Source organism: Giraffa tippelskirchi, chromosome 11, assembly GCF_054371585.1.
Source record: "Giraffa tippelskirchi isolate mGirTip1 chromosome 11, T2T-mGirTip1v1.2.pri, whole genome shotgun sequence".
Lineage (NCBI taxonomy): Eukaryota > Metazoa > Chordata > Mammalia > Artiodactyla > Giraffidae > Giraffa > Giraffa tippelskirchi.
The window spans coordinates 86,508,473-86,527,598 of NC_137285.1; the positions used below are offsets into that span (position 1 = coordinate 86,508,473).

The 19,126-nt window shown below is 36.6% G+C and overlaps 1 protein-coding gene across 1 annotated transcript in view; it reads right to left on the reverse strand.

Moving 5' to 3' along the window:
- The window catches only part of CNTN5 (contactin 5), a 1,514,795-nt gene that overhangs the window by 476,350 nt on the left and 1,019,319 nt on the right, over positions 1-19,126 (reverse strand). The window lies entirely within an intron of this gene.

Sequence of the window (19,126 nt, forward strand, 5' to 3'; positions counted from 1 at the left end):
CAGTATTCTGTACTTTTATGATTAATCTAAGGAAAATAAACATAGGAAAAATGCTGAAATGAATATTCTGCCATTATAATTGCTCAAATGTGTCATGCTTATCTTCTAAATTATGCATTATGAAACATTATATTCAAGTCACAATGAATTATATTTTAAAGCCTTTTATATGATGTCTGACACGTAACTGACTACATGTGTTTCAAAATTAACTAAAATATATTTTAAAGTGTACAGAAATAGCTCCAGTCTTTGTAGTAAATGAGCTAATAATTAGATGAATTACTCCAAAGTTACACTTTTTGGTAAATGATGGGCCATTAGACATCATGAGTTCCTTCCTCATTTGTAGACTACGAAGACTAGATTGTAATAACACCCCCAAACCACCAGATGGCCTTATGCAGTTGGAAGAACTATAGCAGAATTTTTTATAGAAACGTCTGCTCTTCTACTTTGTGTGAACTTAGGATGATCCTCATTTTAAAAAATCTAATTTATTTCTATTGATATCAGGAATTTCTGGGACCTCACTGTATTGTTATAGAAAAACTCCCCTCTGTTGTATCTCTCTCCACTCCTAAATGCAGTTTTAACTTTGCTAATTTCTACTTAAAATTATCTCCTCTGGACAATCCAACTATAATGTTTCTTCTCCATACATCTACTGAAAAAAATATAATTACCTGGTGAGTAGATTTTTCAAAATAAAATTTTCATCTTAGTATAAAATTGTATTTTTGAACTTGAGCACTGAACATTTTAGCAGAGCAATAGATTTTCCGTTCCCAAATCCATCCCAGTCCCAAAGTACATGAAAATGTTTCTTTTGAGTTTTGCTTTGGTTATATCAAGACTTTCTAGAGTTGACTGATGTGTGCATTTGAGTGCTTTGTTCTGCCAAATTTGTTTTCAACTGCTGTGAGTGTTGCAGAGTGCATGGAACAGTCCTGGATCCCGGAGCAAATACTTGAAGATGTAAATTGCTTGCTTTCTTGATTCCCTTGGCTCATTTGCTGTTGTAGAGTTAAATCAAATACCACAGATTTGCATTTTTTTACAAGCTATAACCTCACCAGTTCTATTTACATAAGTTACATCCTGTTTAATTAAACAAAAAAATCCTAGGGAGCTACCTTATTTCATAACTCAGCTGACTAGAGATCAATTTTCAACTTACCTTGGATCTTTACTAAAAATCTCATGCTTTGCCTTAGACTAAATCTCCTCTGACCTTGTAGCATTTTTTATTTCTTTTCCTAGTATTCAGTTATCTCAGGAGTTTTAATTTGTGATCTTCATTTAGGCTGAACTAATATGTAAAGTGGTTTTGGGTAATGCTCAAATTTTAGAGAGGGTTGATTTTACTAAGTGCAGCAACTCAAATATTATACTGTACATAAGTGGTGAAAAAATAAGTTATTTCAGGTCAAAGCCCAGGTCATTTGAAGGATATCACCTATGGTTAATTAGTCCAGTGCCTGGCATTCAAAAATTATCGAATGAATAAATGATGCACATTTAAAAGGGCAGTTGTTACAAATAGACCTCTGTAAATGTCAAGCACTATTCTCTTCCTATATGATTTATGTCCATGAGACTGGAGAAGAGCTTTTCTAAGGCAGAAGATACATTTAAATAATTTACTGAAAACACCTCATTTGTTTGAAAATTTCCATCAATTATATGAAGAAATTCTTGACAGAATGAAATCACTTCACATTAACCATTAGGTTCAATATACTAGTATTCTTATGGTTTTCTTTCTGTTGGATAGTTACTCTAGCTCTTTTGCATTGAAGTACAAGAAAATAGTTTCCTGAAATTCTGTAGAACTGATATGTCTATTTTCTTACAGTACATTTTTCCTTAAACCTGCTATGGCATATGCATTGCTCATATTGCTGAAAGGCATCCCACATATCTAATCCAAGGCTCACAGACATTTTCTGTAAAGGGTCAAATAGTAAATATTTGAGTCTTTTCAGGCCAAAAAAGCAAAACTGAACATATTATATAGGTACTGTCATATAATTTTCATGTCACAAATTATTGTTTTGAATTTTCCAACCATTTAAAAATGTAAAAATAAATCCTTAGCTTGTGGGCTCTATAAAAACAAAGATTGAGCCTGTGGACTATAGTTTGTTGACTCCTGGTCTAGTCCACTGAAATTAGGAGGGATAGGAAGACTTAATAGATAATGTTCCTGTGCTAGAGAGTCAATGACTTTTCTACATAGCCTGTTCGAGTCATTTTACAGAACTAAGATATTTGCATGGTAGAAGATCTTGGCCTCTAGAATGATAGTAATGATGTCTCTCTTGCTACTACTTCCAATGTAATGGTGGACAAGCTTCTTTAAGCCTCCGTTTCCTTACCTGTGCAGTAGGAATAATCAGACTCCAAAACTGTAATCAGGAAGACCATGCCTGCAATTCATCCAGCAGCAGGGCTTGGCTTATAGTTAATCCTCAGTGGTGGTGGTTTAGTTGCTAAATTGTGTCCAACTCTTGCAATCCCATGGGCTATAGCCCACCAGGCTCCTCTGTCCATGGGATTTCTCACTCAAGAATACTAGAGTGGGTTGCTATTTCCTTCTCCAGGGGAGCTTTCCAACCCAGCAATCAAACTCGTGTTGTCTTCTGCATTGCAGGTGGAGTCTTTACCAACTGAGCCACCAAGGAAGCTCTAATCCTCAATAAATGTTAGCTATTACTATTTATGTGCAGAATTAAGCATATTAATCCTATATCCATCATCTAGCACCATGTTTACTAAATGAGGTTCAGCATTTTTCACTCATTTACTTTGCTTCATTAAGCAAGTGCTCGTTGCATGTCTACTATGTGTCAGGCACCATGTTACATACTTAATAATTATTGTTGAAGGAATAAATCTAGGCTAGTGAGCTGATTTTTAGATAGAAGAAAAAGAAAATCATTCTATGTTCTTAAATAGAGAGACATGACCAACCAGAGTTCTCAGAAATATTGTGGTAATCTTAGCAGCTTACAGTTCAAACAGCATTTCAAATGGAATCTTTAAAAACTATGGAGAATAGGAGCAAGATAATGATGATGGTGATGATGATAAAGATGATGATGAAAACTAACAACTTTTATGAATATTCACTCCCAGGAATATTACTATACTATGGGCTTTATATGTTTTTTGTTCATTTAATTCTTTCAAAAATATCCTTTTAGTTAAGTACGCTTGCTAGTCTAAATTTTGCTTATGTACTTTGTAATGAGTACTCGAGACTTAGAAAAATTCTATACAGTTGCCCAAAATCACACAGCTAATAAGCAAAATGAAATCCCTGGGGATTAATTTGTTTTTTAATATTAGGAATTGCAATTAATTTGATAAACTTCAATTGTGCCTAGACTGTAAGGTCAATAATACAGTCCTTGCTTCAAGAAGCTCATTTATTTATTCACTCAATCATTTGTTCTTTCAACAAGTATAAATTAAATATCTATTATTTTCCAGGTGCTTTTATGCACTGTGACTATAACAATGAAAATATTGAATTTGCCTTTCAAATAATACTGTTTTTATTTTGTTTTGTTTTTAGAGAATATTCCTAGGAATTATGTTTTCCTTGTTTAGTGACAATCATTTCCTTTTCTTTTAGAATTCCTGCCTAGCTACCATATTAAATCTTATAATTTATGAAATTATAAATAATATTTATTCTGATTGTTCTGAATTTTCTGGACATAAAAACATAACATTTCCAAATACTTTATTACCTTTAAACAATATTATATCTTAAATTTTTCTTATTTCACTTGTTTTAGCAAATCAGTTAAAATTTTAAGATGCCTATTAGGTTACATGATGGAAATTAAGAAATCTTATCATTTTTTGATACTTTAGTGAAATGTCTCAGAAGCTTATTAAATATTATAATATTGGTTTAAAATTAAACAGAATAAATGAAACTAAGATAATTTAAAAAAATTTATATTTCACTCAACTGTTTTTAAAATTAAATATAGATCTTTCAGTATCTGACTAGAAAATCAAATTTTAATTTATTGACTTCTGTGCCATATTATATTCAATAGATTTTCTAATGTTAATTTATTTTTAAATTTTTAGAAATACAGATGACTAGAAGATATACTATAAAGTTAAAGTTGTTTACTTCTAATCTTTCACCAATTTCTCCTTGAGATTCCAATAGTGATTGCTTTATTAGTTTAACATTAATGCATAAAGGTTTACGATTTCTGTATTTCCATTATTGATTATATCTTTTATAAATATATAATCACTAGCTCCTTCCTTGATTGGAATCTTCACTCTTATCTCCTTTCCCTGCAGTGCTGTTAATCTCTCCAACCTATCCCCCCAGACTCACATATGTATATACAAATGAGCAAGCACAGAGACTAGTAAATGTGTACTGAATTTTTAATTTTTTAGCTATCAGTTTAAATATCACTTTTTCACCCTTGCCTTCACACAAATCCAGTCTCCCAAAATTATGTTTATAAAATGACATCTTTCTCCCTTTGTCTTTATCTTAACTCTACATAACTGTGCAATTAATTGTTAAATAATTGACTCCATTAAAAAAGTTTCACGTGACAAGTACCAACACTGTGTTATTTAGTCCTGTATCCCAAGTATTTATTAAAACAGTTTTTTGGTGCCAGTAGTACACTCTTGCGGAGAAGGCAATGGCACCCCACCCCAGTACTCTTGCCTGGAAAATCCCATGGACGGAGGAGCCTGGTAGGCTGTAGTCCGTGGGGTCGCTAAGAGTCGGACGACTGAGCGACTTCACTTTCACTTTTCACTTTCATGTATTGGAGAAGGAAATGGCAACCCACTCCCGTATTCTTGCCTGGAGAATCCCAGGGACGGGGGAGCCTGGTGGGCTGCCGTCTGTGGGGTCGCACAGAGTCGGACACGACTGAAGTGACTTAGCAGCAGCAGCAGCAGCAGTACATTCTTGATTACTGTGGGTTTGCAGTCTAGTCTGACTAGACTGACTGACTTTTGTTTTCTTTTCTAAAGATTGCTCTATCTATTCAGGGTTTTCTCTGTTTCGAAGCAAATTGTAACATTTTTTTGTTCTAATTCTACGAAAAATTCCATTGGTTATTTTACAGGGATTGCATTGAATCTGTAGATTGCTTTGGGTAGTATGGTCATTCTCACAATATTGATTCTTCCAATCCAAAAACATGATATACCACTCTATCTGTTTTTGTCATCTTTGATTTCTTTCATGAGCATCTTAGAGTTTCTGAGTATAGATGTTTTATCTCCTTAGAAACATTTATTCCTAGATATATTCCTCGATATTTTATTCTTGTTTGTTGCCATAGTAAGTGGGATTGTTTCCTTATTTTCTTTCTGATCTTTCTTTTTTGTATATAGGAATTCAAGAGATTTCTGTGCATTAATTGTGTATCCTTAACTTTACCAAATTCATTGATTAGTAGTTTCCTGGTGGTGCCTTTAGGATTTTCCATGTATAGTGTCATGCCATCTACTCAAAAACAGGAATGCATATCAATGGGACAGGCTAGAAAGTCCAGAGATAAACCCACACACTTACGTTCACCTAATCTGTGACAAAGGAGGCAAGATATACAATGGAGAATTGACAGTCTCTTCAGTAAGTGGTGCTGGAGAAAACTAAACAACTACATGGAAAGAATGAAATTAGAACAGTCTCCAACACCACACTCAAAAACAAGTTCGAAGTGGATTGATGATCTAAATGTAAGGCCAGATACTATAAAATTCTTAGAGGAAAACACAGGCAGAACACTCTTTGACAAAAATTGCAGCAATACGTTTTAGATCCACCTCCTAGAGTAATGAAAATAAAGCAAAAATAAACAAGTGAGGTAAACTTAAGGTCTTCTTCCATAAAAAAAGGAAAAAACAACTTTCAAAATGAGAGAAAATATTTGCAAATGAAGCAGCTTGCAAGGGATTAATCTCCAAAATATAAAAACAGATCATGCAGCTCAATATAAAGCAAAGCAAAAACCCAAGCCAAAAATTGGCAGAAGATCTAGAGAGACATTTCTCCAAAGAAGACATACAGATGACTAAAAAAGCACATGAAAAAAATGTTCAAATAAGTAATTATTAGAGAAATGCTAATCAGTCCTACAATGAGGTATCTTTTCATAACTGTCAGAATGGCCATAATCAAAAAATCTACAAACAATAAATGCTGATGACGGTGTGGAGAAAAGGGAATCATCCTATAGTGTTGGTGGGAATGTAAATTGATACAGCCAGAACAGTATGGAAGTTTCTTTAAAATATACACATAGAACTAGTATGTGACACAGCAATCCCACTCCTAGGCATATACCTGGAGAAAGCCATAAGTCAAAAATGTACATGCACTCCAATGTTCGTCGTAACAGTATTTAGGATAGCTAGGATATGGAAGCAACATAAATGCTCATCAACAGAGGAATGGATAAAATGATGTAGTATATATATATATATATACACACACACACACACACACACACACACACAATGGAACATTACTCAGCCATAAAAAGAACAAAATACCATTAACAGCAACATGAACAGACTTAGAGATTGTGATACAAACAAGTTAGTCAGACACAGAGAGACAAATATCATATAATACCACTCATATGTAGAATCTATAAAATACAAATGAATTTATTTACAAAATAGAAGTAAAGTCTTAGGTGTAGAAAACAAACTTGTGGTTACCAGGAAATAAGCGGGGGACAGACTGGGAGATTGGGACTGACATACACACACTACTATATATAAAATAGATAACTAATGAGATTTCTCCAAAGAAGATGAACAATAGACACATGTAAAGATGCTCTACATTGCTCATTATTAGAAAAATGCAAATCAAACTGTAATGAGGTTTCACCTCACAGCAGTCAGAATGGCCATCATCAAAAAACTACAGTCAGTGCTGGAGAAGTGTGGAGGAGAAGTGTGGATAACAAGGATCCTTTTTGCACTGTTGGTGGGAATATAATTGATATAGCCACTATGGAGAACAGTATGGAGATTCCCTTAATAATGCCACTACTGGGCATATACCCTGAAAAAAACAAAATTCAAAAAGACACATGTACCCCAATGTTTATTGCAGCACTATTTACAATAGCCAGGACATGGAAGTGACCTAGATGTCCACCAACAGATGAATGGATGAAGAAGCTGTGATACATATATACAATGGAATATTACTCAGCCATAAAAAGTTGAATCAGTTGAATTGAGGTGAATGAGATGAATGTAGAATCTATTATACAGAGTGAAGTAAGTTAGAAAGAGAAAAACAAATTTCGTATATTAATACACACACACACACACACACACACACACATAGCTATGACTGATTCATGTTGCTAAATGGCAGAAACCAACACAATATTGTAAAGCAATTATCTCCAATTAAAAAATAAATTAAAAAAATTAAAATTAAAAAAAGAACCTGCTATACAGCATAAGAAACTCTATATATTCTCTCTCTTTCTCTGTATATATATACAATATATTCACATTGCTGAAACCTAAAACTAACATGATATTGTAAATCAACTACAGTCCAATTAAAATTTTTAAAAGAAGTTAATTAAAAGTAAAATGAAAGAACACTACATGCCTAGTCTGAACCCAATGAATGAATGTCTGCCCTTATTTTTGTGCTATGTCTAACAATCCTATTAATCTATGCTGTATTTTTTGCTATTGGAGAATATTTTGTCTATTTTTTCACATATAATCTGTTTGTATCTGTGGCATGGTGAAGGCACTTGCATAACTCAATGAAGCTATGAGCCATGTCTTGCAAGGTCACCCAAGATGGGTGAGTCAGAGTGGAGAGTTCTGACAAAATGTGGTCCACTGGAAAGGAAATGACAACACACTCCATTACTCTTGCCTGAAGAACTCCATGGACAGTATGAACAGGCAAAATATATGACACCAGTAGATGAGCCCCACAGTTGGAAATTGTCCAATATGCTACTGGGGAAGAACAGAGGGCAATTATTAATAGCTCCGGAAACAATGAAGTGGCTGGGCCAAAGTGGAAACAAGACTCAATTGTGGATGTGTCTGGTGGTGAAAGTAAGTCTGATGCTGTAAAGAACAACATTGCATCAGAACTTGGAATGTTAGATCTATGAATCAAACTAAATTGTACATGGTCAACCAGGAGATAGCAAGTGTGAACACTGATGTCTTAGGAGTCGGTGGACTGAAATGGTTGAAGATGGGTGAATTTAATTCAGATGACCATTAAATCAACTATTGTGGGCAAGAATCCCTTAGATGAAATGGAGTAGCCCTCATAGTCAATGAAAGAGTCGGAAATGCAGAACTTGGGTGCAGTCTCAAAGATGACAGAATGATCTCTGTTTGTTTATAGGCAAACCATTCAACATCACAGTAATCCAAGTCTATGCCCCAACTACTGATGCCAAAGAAGCAAAAGTTGACTTGTTGTATGAAGACCACTAACACCTTTTAGAACCAACACCAAAAAAATGTCCTTTTCAGCACAGGGGATTGGCATGCAAAAGCAAGAAGTCAAGAGAAACCCAGAATAAAAGGCAATTTTGGTCCTTGAAGTATGAAATGAAGCAGGGCGAATGCTAACAGAGTTTTGCCAAGAGAACACACTGGTCACAGCAAATCTTTTTCCAACAATATGAGACAGATTTACACATAGACATCACCAAATGGTCAATACTGAAATCAGACTGATTATGTTCTTTACAGCTGAAGATGGAGAAGTCACTAAAAACAAGACATAGAGTTGACTGTGGCTCATATCATGGACTCTTATTACAAAATTCAGGCTTAAAGTGAAGAAATTAGGGAAAACCACTAGGTCATTTAGGTATGAATTAAACCAAATTCCTTATGACAATACCGTGAAGGTGACAAATAGATTCAAGAGATTAGATCTGGTAGACAGAGTGTCTAAAGTACTAATGGACTTCATAACATTGTACAGGAGGTAGTGATCAAAACAAACCCAAAGGAAAAAAAAAATGCAAGAAGGTAAAGTAGTTGTCTGAGGAGGCTTTAGAAAGAGCTGAGGAAAGAAGAAAAGTGAAAGGCAAGGGAGAAAGGGAAAGATCTACCCAAATGAATGCAGATTTTCAAAGAACATTTAAGTGAGCTTCCTTAAATGAACAATGCAAAGAAATGGAGGAAAACAATAGAATGTGTAAGACTAGAGTCTCGTCAAGAAAACTGGAGATATAAAGGGAACATTTCATGCAAGGATGAGCTCAATAAAGGACAGAAAAGGTAACGACCTAACTGAAGCAGAAGAGATTATGAAGAGGTAGCAAGAATACACAGACCATGGGGTCACAAAGAGTCAGACACTACTTAGCCACTGAACAAGTAAGGTAACTATAGATATAAATTTCATATACATAGAAAAATTTTTATAATTTGATATTCTTTGAATTTTAATATACTAATTTAATGCATTTGCATGTATTGTCATAGTTGATATTTCTGATCTTATTTATCATTTTATGCATGATTTCTGCATTTAAGCTTTCATGTTGTTTCTCTTTTCTTCCTTTAATATAGAATATTTTTCTTTGTCTTAACTTTGTTACAATACATACATGGATGACACCACCCTTAAGGCAGAAAGTGAAGAGGAACTAAAAAGCCTCTTGATGAAAGTGAGAGAGGAGAGTGAAAAAGTTGGCTTAAAGCTCAACATTCAGAAAACTAAGATCATGGCATCCGATGCCATCACTTCATGGGAAATGGATGGGGAAACAGTGGAAACAGTGTCAGACTTTATTTTATGGGGCTCCAAAATCACTGCAGATGGTGATTCGAGCCATGAAATTAAAAGACGCTTACTCCTTGGAAGGAAAGTTATGACCAACCTAAATAGCATATCAAAAAGCAGAGACATTACTTTGCCAACAAAGGTCCATCTAGTCAAGGCTATGGTTTTTCCAGTGGTCATGTATGGATGTGAGAGTTGGACTGTGAAGAAAGCTGAGCGCCGAAGAATTGAAGCTTTTGAACTATGGTGTTGGAGAAGACTCTTGAGAGTCCCTTGGACAGCAAGGAGATCCAACCAGTCCATCCTAAAGGAGATCAGTCCTGGGTGTTCATTGGAGGGACTGATGTTGAAGCTGAAACTCCAATACTTCGGCCACCTCATGCCAAGAGTTGACTCATTGGAAAAGACCCTGATGCTGGGAAGGATTGGGGGCAGGAGGAGAAGGGGACAACAGAGGATGAGATGGCTGGATGGCATCACCGACTCGATGGGCATGAGTTTGGGTAAACTCCAGGAGTTGGTGATAGACAGGGAGGCCTGGCATGCTGCGATTCATGGGGTCGCAAAGAGTTGGACATGACTGAGCAACTGAACTGAACTGATACTATATAATTATTTATATGACCAGCTTCCTTATCTATATTATTTTAAAAACCTACTTAAGAGAAAATATAATTTTTAAGAGAAAATATAATTGCATATTTATTAATAAAGTGTCATGAGAAAATTTTTTTAATCCCCTCTATGTTCAATATGAAGAACTTAGTAGGCAGTTTAATTAATACTACTCAGTTCCTTTATCTGCTATTATTAGTATAATCTGATTTAGAGACCAAGCTGTTTTTATTAAGTTATTATGGCTAATATTAATAGTATTAGATATCTCTATTTTAACATTTTTGAGATTCTTCTTCCCTTAAGTAATTTTATGATTACCTCTCAAGAGAAATATTTAATTCTTCACTGCAAAACTTCAACAGTTTTGAATTTTAAATTGTGATAGTTCTCTTGATCTTTGAGTCTATGTATGTGATAAATCTTTTCAGAACTTTTCACACCTGAGATATCTTTTTGGCACATCCAGACATGAACATCAACTTTCCTGATTTAATTTCTTTGGTTACAATTTTCTTGAAAACTGGGACACTGCTCATGTAAAGATCAAGTCTCCTCCTTATGTTAGTTACTATAGAGCTTCCCTGGTGGCTCAGCTAGTAAAAAATCCACCTGCAATGCAGGAGACCTTGGTTCGATTCCTGGGTCGGGAAGATCCGCTGGAGAAGGGATAGGCTACACACTCCAGTATTCTTGGAATTCCCTGGCGGTTCAGTTGGTAAAGAATCTGCCTGCAATGCAGGAGACCTGGGTTCGATTACTGGGTTGGGAAGATCCCCTGGAGAAGAAAACAGCTACCCACTCCAGTATTCTGGCCTGGAGAATTCCACGGACTGTATAATCCACGGAGTCACAAATAGTTCGACACAACTGAGCGACTTTCACTTCTCACTGGGGAACCAGGATACCATATGCCCTGTTGCACAGCCAAAAAACAACAACATTAAACTCGGATACTTCAATGATCAATGTTATTGAGCCTAAACCTGTTTCTTTGAAAGTGAGGATTAAAAAGATCATCTTGCTTGTAAATATTGAAAAATTTACTGGTGAATGAAGCATCTATTTGAAATGTGAAATGCACCACCATGAAGACTGTATTTGGACCCCAGGAAAACCTTCATACTACCTGATAGGTGGTAGGTGGAAATGGTAGCAACAGCAGTCACTATAGCAACAGCGGTAGGAAAAGGTAATTTTGTTTTCATCTCGCTGAATAACAGAATGTCACCAGCTGGCAATAAATATACCAGCAGGACCCTCCTAGAAAAAGTCCCTGGCAAGGCAATGCCAACTGCTGCATAAATATCAGAAACCATAGAGAAGTGTTCTCTCTCTTGATCCCCAGCCCAAAAAGTTTAAAGTGTGTAAAGCCATATTTTTAATGAATTATCTGTTTTAGAAGATAAATTTAAAAATCTTTATATTCACATATGTTTATATACAACATATATATTGAGATATGAAAAACAATATAATGTTAGCTAGCTTGATGTGAAGGAATGTTGCTAATTTTACTATCAGTTATGAACCATAAAGAATCTTATGTGTTTGTCCATGTCTTCCTGTGTTCTTACTGCAACACGGTGCCTACAACACTGCTGCATTAGCTTGTGGGAAACCTCTGTTCCTTGTCCTGCTGTCCTTAGTCACTCAGTCATGTCTGACTCTTTGCCACCCCATGGATTGTAGCCAGTCAGGCTGCTCTGTCCATGGGACTCTCCAGGCAAGCATACTGGAGTGGGTTGCCATGCCCTCCTCCAGGAGATAGATCTCAGGTCTCTTGTTCCCTGTCCGTTTGTCTGGCCGCTCTTGGCTCCTTTGGTCCCTTTCTACTCAAAGTACAGGGACTGACAGCCTGGCATCATAAGCGCTTATCAGAAATGTAGACCCTCAGGCCACACTTAGACACAATGAATCAACATCTTCATTTTAATATTATCTCCAAGTGATTCACATGCCTGTTACAGCCTGAGAAGCTCTAAGTTAATTTACTATGTATGTATGTGTGTGCGCACTCAATCATGTTCAACTCTGCCACCCCACGACTGCAGCCCGCCACGCTCCTCTGTCCATGGGAATTTCCAGGCAGGAGCTCTGGAGCAGGTTGCCATTTCCTTTTCTGGGGGATCTTCCTGACTCAGGGATCAAACTCATGTCTCTTTCATCTACTGCATTGGCAGGGAAGTTCTTTACCAGCTGAGTCATTGCGAAAGCCCTAATGTACTGTGACCTTTATTATAGTTATCATTATATTCTCTGTGCCTACAAACCCTTCTTCAGCATAGTAGGTGCTCAATAAATTTTTGTTGGACAAAGGAAGATATTAGTGTGATACTATCAAAAAGCAAAGGAAATATTATTGCTAAGTTTCCTTAAGATTCACTGAGAGGAGAGGTATGAAATTACAGTGTCCTTCTTGATATAGTTCAAATTGTCCAGCTTTTATTTGCACATTCATTTACAGTTTAGGTTGAAATATTAATAGTAATCTTGTACTAATGCCAAATAAGTGGGATCGCTGCTTTTAATAATGATATCTTGACATGTACTTAGGGCAGAAAGTGGCATGTTGCTCATACTGGAGATGCCACCATGGAAAAAATGGGACTTAAAGGACTTCTGAAGTTCAAATCCCAGTGAAGTGGTTAATTTTCAGCCCAATCATCAACAACTTCAATAACTTTTTGCTAAGACTATGAGTTGAAAAAACTTACAGAGAAAAAGCACTTAATAGAATACAGCACTTAATGTTCTTACCATGTATTTAGTACTTGTATTGCTTTTGTAAATATACTGTTTACTTTAAAATAGTTTGAAATATATAGAAAAGTTGTGAAGCTATTACCAAAAGTCCCATATATTCCACACCAAGTTTCCTTTATTGGTAATACCTAATATAGCTATACTGTGCTTCTCACTAGTAATGAACCAGTATTTACACATCATCATTAACTAAAGTCCATAGTTTTTCAGACTTCCTTCAATTGTACCTAATGTACTTTTTCTGTTCCAAGATTCCATCCAGGACACTGCATTGCATTGTCATATATCCCTATGCTTATCAGCTGTCACAGTTTTTCAGATTTTTCCTTGTTTTTGATGATGTAGACAGTTTTGAGGGTCACTGGTAAGGTATTTTTAAAAGTCCCTCAAATGAGATTTGTCTGATATTTTTCTCATAGTTAGACTGGAGTATGGGTTTTGAAGAGGAAAACCACAGAGCTTAAGTGACATTTTGATCACAGTATATTAATTACATGCATCACCATGATTTATCACTGCTGATGTGGACTTTAATCTCCCTACTGAGGTGGTGTTTGCTAGGTTTCCCCTCTGCAAAGTAACTCCTTTTAGCTCCCCTTTTCATATCGTACTCTTTGGATGTAAGTCACTCAGGAGAGTCCACGATTAGGCAGTGAGTGGTTACGCTACGCCTCTGTGAGGGTGGTTATCATTATGAAATACTTGGAATTCTGCATGAGAGCTGTGTCTCCTCCACCACTTGTTTATTCAATTAACATATATATAGTCATAAGTTATGAATATATATTATGTATAATATAGATGTATATATATTAATTTTAAACTTCATAATCCAGTATTATCTTATTTTATTGCTCAAAGTATTTCAGTTTTTGCAATTATAACTCTTTCAGGTGAATTCTGTACTGTGTTGAAATACTCCATGACTGTAGATTTTTTGTTTGTTTTTGACCACATTTTTGCACTTTTATTGCTATTTTATGTCAATATTCAGTTTTTCATACCCAATATATTGAATATTGAGATGAGAGACTCTATTTTTTTCTGATTGTCTGCACGTAATAGATGCGCATTATTTGTTCAATTGTGATGCTTCATGCTAAATGAAATATTATTTATGAGAAAACTTAAATGTGACCATTTAATTGTGGTCTTTAATTATAATAATTGTATTTGGCAATGGAATAATTTATAAGAGTGAAGATTAGTCAATCAATATGCATAATGTGATTTGAAAAATATTTTTAAATGAAGTATTTTGTTGTTGCAAAAGAATAACCTCAGTACTGTTAAAAGTATAAAATGTTTAATGAAATTTTCAACATATCAAACAAAGTTATGAGTTTGATGGACTTCCTTTATGGTAGAAAGGAAAACAAGACATGTTCTCAAGTTGAGAGTTTCAAATTTGTGTCAATATATCACAGCTTAATGTATATTTTTTTGGACCACAGCCTTGTCTATCTCAATGAAACTAAGCCATGACTTGTGGGGCCACCCAAGACAGATGGGTCATGTTAGACAGATGGGTCTGACAGAATGTGGTCCACTGGAGAAGGGCATGGCAAACTACTTCAGTATTCTTGCCTTGAGAACCCCATGAACAGTATGAAAAGAAAAAAAGATAGGACACTGAAAGATGAACTCCCCATGTCGGTAGGTGCCCAATATGCTACTGGAGATCAGTGGAGAAATAACTCCAGAAAGAATGAAGGGATGGAGCCAAAGCAAAAACAATACCCAGCCGTGGATGTGACTGGTGATAGAAGCAAAGTCTGATGCTGTAAGAGCAATATGGCATAGGAACCTGGAATGCTAGGCCCATGAATCAAGGCAAATTGGAAGTGGTCAAACAGGAGATGGCAAGAGTGAACATCGACATTCTAGGAATCAGCGAACTAAAATGTACTGGAATGGATGGATTTAACTCAGATGACCATTATATCTACTACTGTGGGCAGGAATCCCTTAGAAGAAATGGACTAGCCATCATGGTCAACAAAAGAGTTCGAAATGCAGTACTTGGATGCAACCTCAAAAATGACAGAATGATCTCTGTTCATTTCCAAGGCAAACCATTCAATATCACGATAATCCAAGTCTATGCCCTGACCAGTAACACTGAAGAAGCTGAACTTGAATGGTTCTGTGAAGACCTACAAGACCTTTTAGAACTAACACCCCAAAAAGATGTCCTTTTCATTATAGGGGACTGGAATGCAAAAGTAGGAAGTCAAGAAACACCTGGCGTAACAGGCAAATTTTGCCCTGGAGTACAGAATGAAGCAGGGCAAAGGCTAATAGAGTTTTGCCAAGAGAACGCACTGGTCATAGCAAACACCCTCTTCCAACAACACAAGAGAAGACTCTACACATGGACATCACCAGATGGTCAACGCCGAAATCAGATTGATTACATTCTTTGCAGCCAAAGATGGAGAAGCTCTATACAGTCAGCAAAAACAAGACCGGGAGCAGACTGTGGCTCAGATCATGAACTCCTTATTGCCAAATTCAGATTTAAATTGAAGAAAGTAAGTAAAACCACTAGACCATTCAATTATGACCTAAATCAAATCCCTTATGATTATACAGTGGAAGTGACAAATAGATTTAAGGGACTAGATCTGATAGACAGAGTGCCTGATGAACTATGGACAGAGGTTCGTGACATTGTACAGGAGACAGGGATAAAGACCATCCCCATGGAAAAGAAATGCAAAAAAGCAAAATGGCTGTCTGAGGAGGCCTTACAAATAGCTGGGAAAAGAAGAGAAGCGAAAAGCAAAGGAGAAAAGGAAAGATATTCCCATCTGAATGCAGAGTTCCAAACAATAGCAAGGAGAGATAAGAAGGTCTACCTCAGTGACCAATGCAAAGAAATAGAGGAAAACAACAGAATGGGAAAGACTGGAGATCTCTTCAAGAAAATTAGAGATACCAAGGGAACATTTCATGCAAAGATGGGCACAATAAAGGACAGAAATGGTATGGACCTAACAGAAGCAGAAGATATTAAGAAGAGGTGGTGAGAATACACAGAAGAACTGTACAAAAAAGATCTTCACGACCCAGATAATCATGATGGTGTGATCACTCACCTAGAGCCATACATCCTGGAATGTGAAGTCAAGTGGGCCTTAGAAAGCATCACTATGAACAAAGCTAGTGGAGGTGATGGAATTCCAGTTGAGCTATTTCAAATCCTCAGAGATGATGCTGTGAAAGTGCTGCACTCAATATGCCAGCAACTATGGAAAACTCAGCAGTGGCCACAGGACTGGAAAAGGTCAGTTTTCATTCCAATCCCAAAGAAAGGCAACGCCAAAGAATGCTCAAACTACTGCACAATTGCACTCATCTCACACGCTCGTAAAGTAATGCTCAAAATTCTCCAAGCCAGGCTTCTGCAATACTTGAACTGTGAACTTCCAGATGTTCAAGCTGGTTTTAGGAAAAGCAGAGGAACCAGAGATCAAATTGCCAATATCTGTTGGATCATTGAAAAAGCAAGAGAGTTGCAGAAAAACATCTATTTCTGCTTTATTGACTATGCCAAAGCCTTTGACTGTGTGGATCACAATAAACTGTGGAAAATTCTGAAAGAGATGGGAATACCAGACCATCTGACTTACAAGACAGCTCTTGAGAAACCTGTAGGCAGGTCAGGAAGCAACAGTTAGAACTGGACATGGAACAACAGACTTGTCCCAAATAGGAACAGGAGTACGTCAAAGCTGTATATTGTCACCCTGCTTATTTAACTTATATGCAGAGTACATCATGAGAAATGCTGGGCTGGAAGAAACACAAGCTGGAGTCAAGATTGCTGGGAGAAATATCAATAACCTCAGATATGCAGATGACACCACCCTTATGGCAGAAAGTGAAGAGGAACTAAGAAGCCTCTTGATAAAAGTGAAAGAGGAGAGTGAAAAAGTTGGCTTAAAGCTCAACGTTCAGAAAACTAAGATCATGGCATCTGGTCCCATTATTTCATGGGAAATAGATGGGGAAACAGTGTCAGACTTTATTTTTTTGGGTTCCAAAATCACTGCTGATGGTGATTGCGTCCATGAAATTAAAAGACACTTACTCCTTGGAAGGAAGATTATGACCAACCTAGATAGCATGTTTAAAAGCAGAGACATTACTTTGCCAACAAAAGTCTGTCTAGTCAAGGCTATGGCTTTTCCAGTGGTCATGTATGGATGTGAGAGTTGAACGGTGAAGAAAGCTGAGTGCTGAAGAATTGATGCTTTTGAACTGTGGTGTTGGAGAAGACTCTTGATAGGCCCTTGGACTGCAAGGAGATCCAATCAATCCATCCTAAAGGAGATCAGTCCTGGGTGTTCATTGGAAGGACTGATGTTGAAGCTGAAACTCCAATACTTTGGCCACCTCATGTGAAGTGCTGACTCATTGGAAAAGACCCTAATGCTGGGAAGGATTGGGGGCAGGAGGAGAAGCGGATGACAGAGGATGAGATGGTTGGATGGCTTCACCGACTTGATGGAGATGGGTTTGGGTAGACTCCGAGAATTGGTGATGGACAGGGAGGTCTGGCGTGCTGCAATTCATGGGGTCGCAAAGAGTCAGACACGACTGAGCGACTGAACTGAACTGAACTAATGTATATTTTTTTCTTCTACTTATCAAATATCTGTCTACCTACCTATCTATTTATCAATCTTTGGGGAAAGAATCAGATTATGGACTGGAGCTTATTCTCACATCCCCCAAGCTTTCTTCTTTTATTTTATTTTTTTTTAGCTTTCTTCTTTTAAAGAATATCATATATGTAGGTTAAATCAATGGCCACATGTGTATATTCAAATGACATTTCAAATACATCCACCTATTGTCTCAAGTTGTTACATAAGAAAAGATTTTGCTGTTCAGCAAGCTCTATTTTTCTGTTTTCTACTGCTGTAAAATTCTACATAAATTAGTTAATAATGTTGACTGAAGATGATGATAATAATAAGGACTATGGCAATTATACCTAAATATATCCAGTGCTTGTTCTTGACAGTGACAGTGTTGAGCTTTTTACATGAGTTATCTTCTCAGCAACACCAAAATGTTTACACTTTCCTCAATTAAATAAATGATGCAATGAAACATAGAGACATTAAAAAGCTTGTCCTGGGTCACACAGATAATGTATGATGAAAGTAGGATTCAAACCCAGGTCCCTCCGATTTCAGCGCACTCAGAGCCAACTGCACCATAATTCCTCCTCTCTGTGCATTTTAGCTTTTGAGAGTACTGGAGATAAGGTCCTCTAAGCTAGTTCTTTCCTTCATCTCTGTTCTCTCTGCAGGTTTTCTTAGGATGGTGTTAGATGTTGCTCACAGCTCACAACTAAGAATGACTGAAAACCTAACAAATGTGATTCAGCTTCAGGCTCTTTGATCTTAGAAGCAAAAATAAGCCTCTCCCAGCTCTCCTTCATGATGCCCCAGATGTTTTCTTCCCTGGGCCCTGCCACGTTACCACCAGTGCCATGGGCTGATTAGGCAGCCTGCCACTGTCAGTTGACTGTCAGTCTTTTTTAATACCTGAGTCTCTGGGCTCTTTTGAGCCATCTAATTAACATATTGTTACAGAAACATCAAAATTTCCACCTTGTCAAGTAGTGTTAATTGAAAAGAAAAATGAAAACATTGCAGCTGTGCATTCCTTCCCCTTAGCAAGGAAGGAAAGAAGAGAGAAGAGTTAGCATCTCTCTCTTATAATAGGATAGATTAATGCCAGGAATGATGGTAATGATACTTCACATCTAGTGAGCATGATTATATGCCAGGCACTGTGCTTGATGCTTTATATGCATTATTTCTTTTAGTCCTAAGAGTAGCCCTGTGAGGTAGGAGCTATTGTGGCTCTCATTTTAAAGAGAAGAAAACAGACTTATAAATA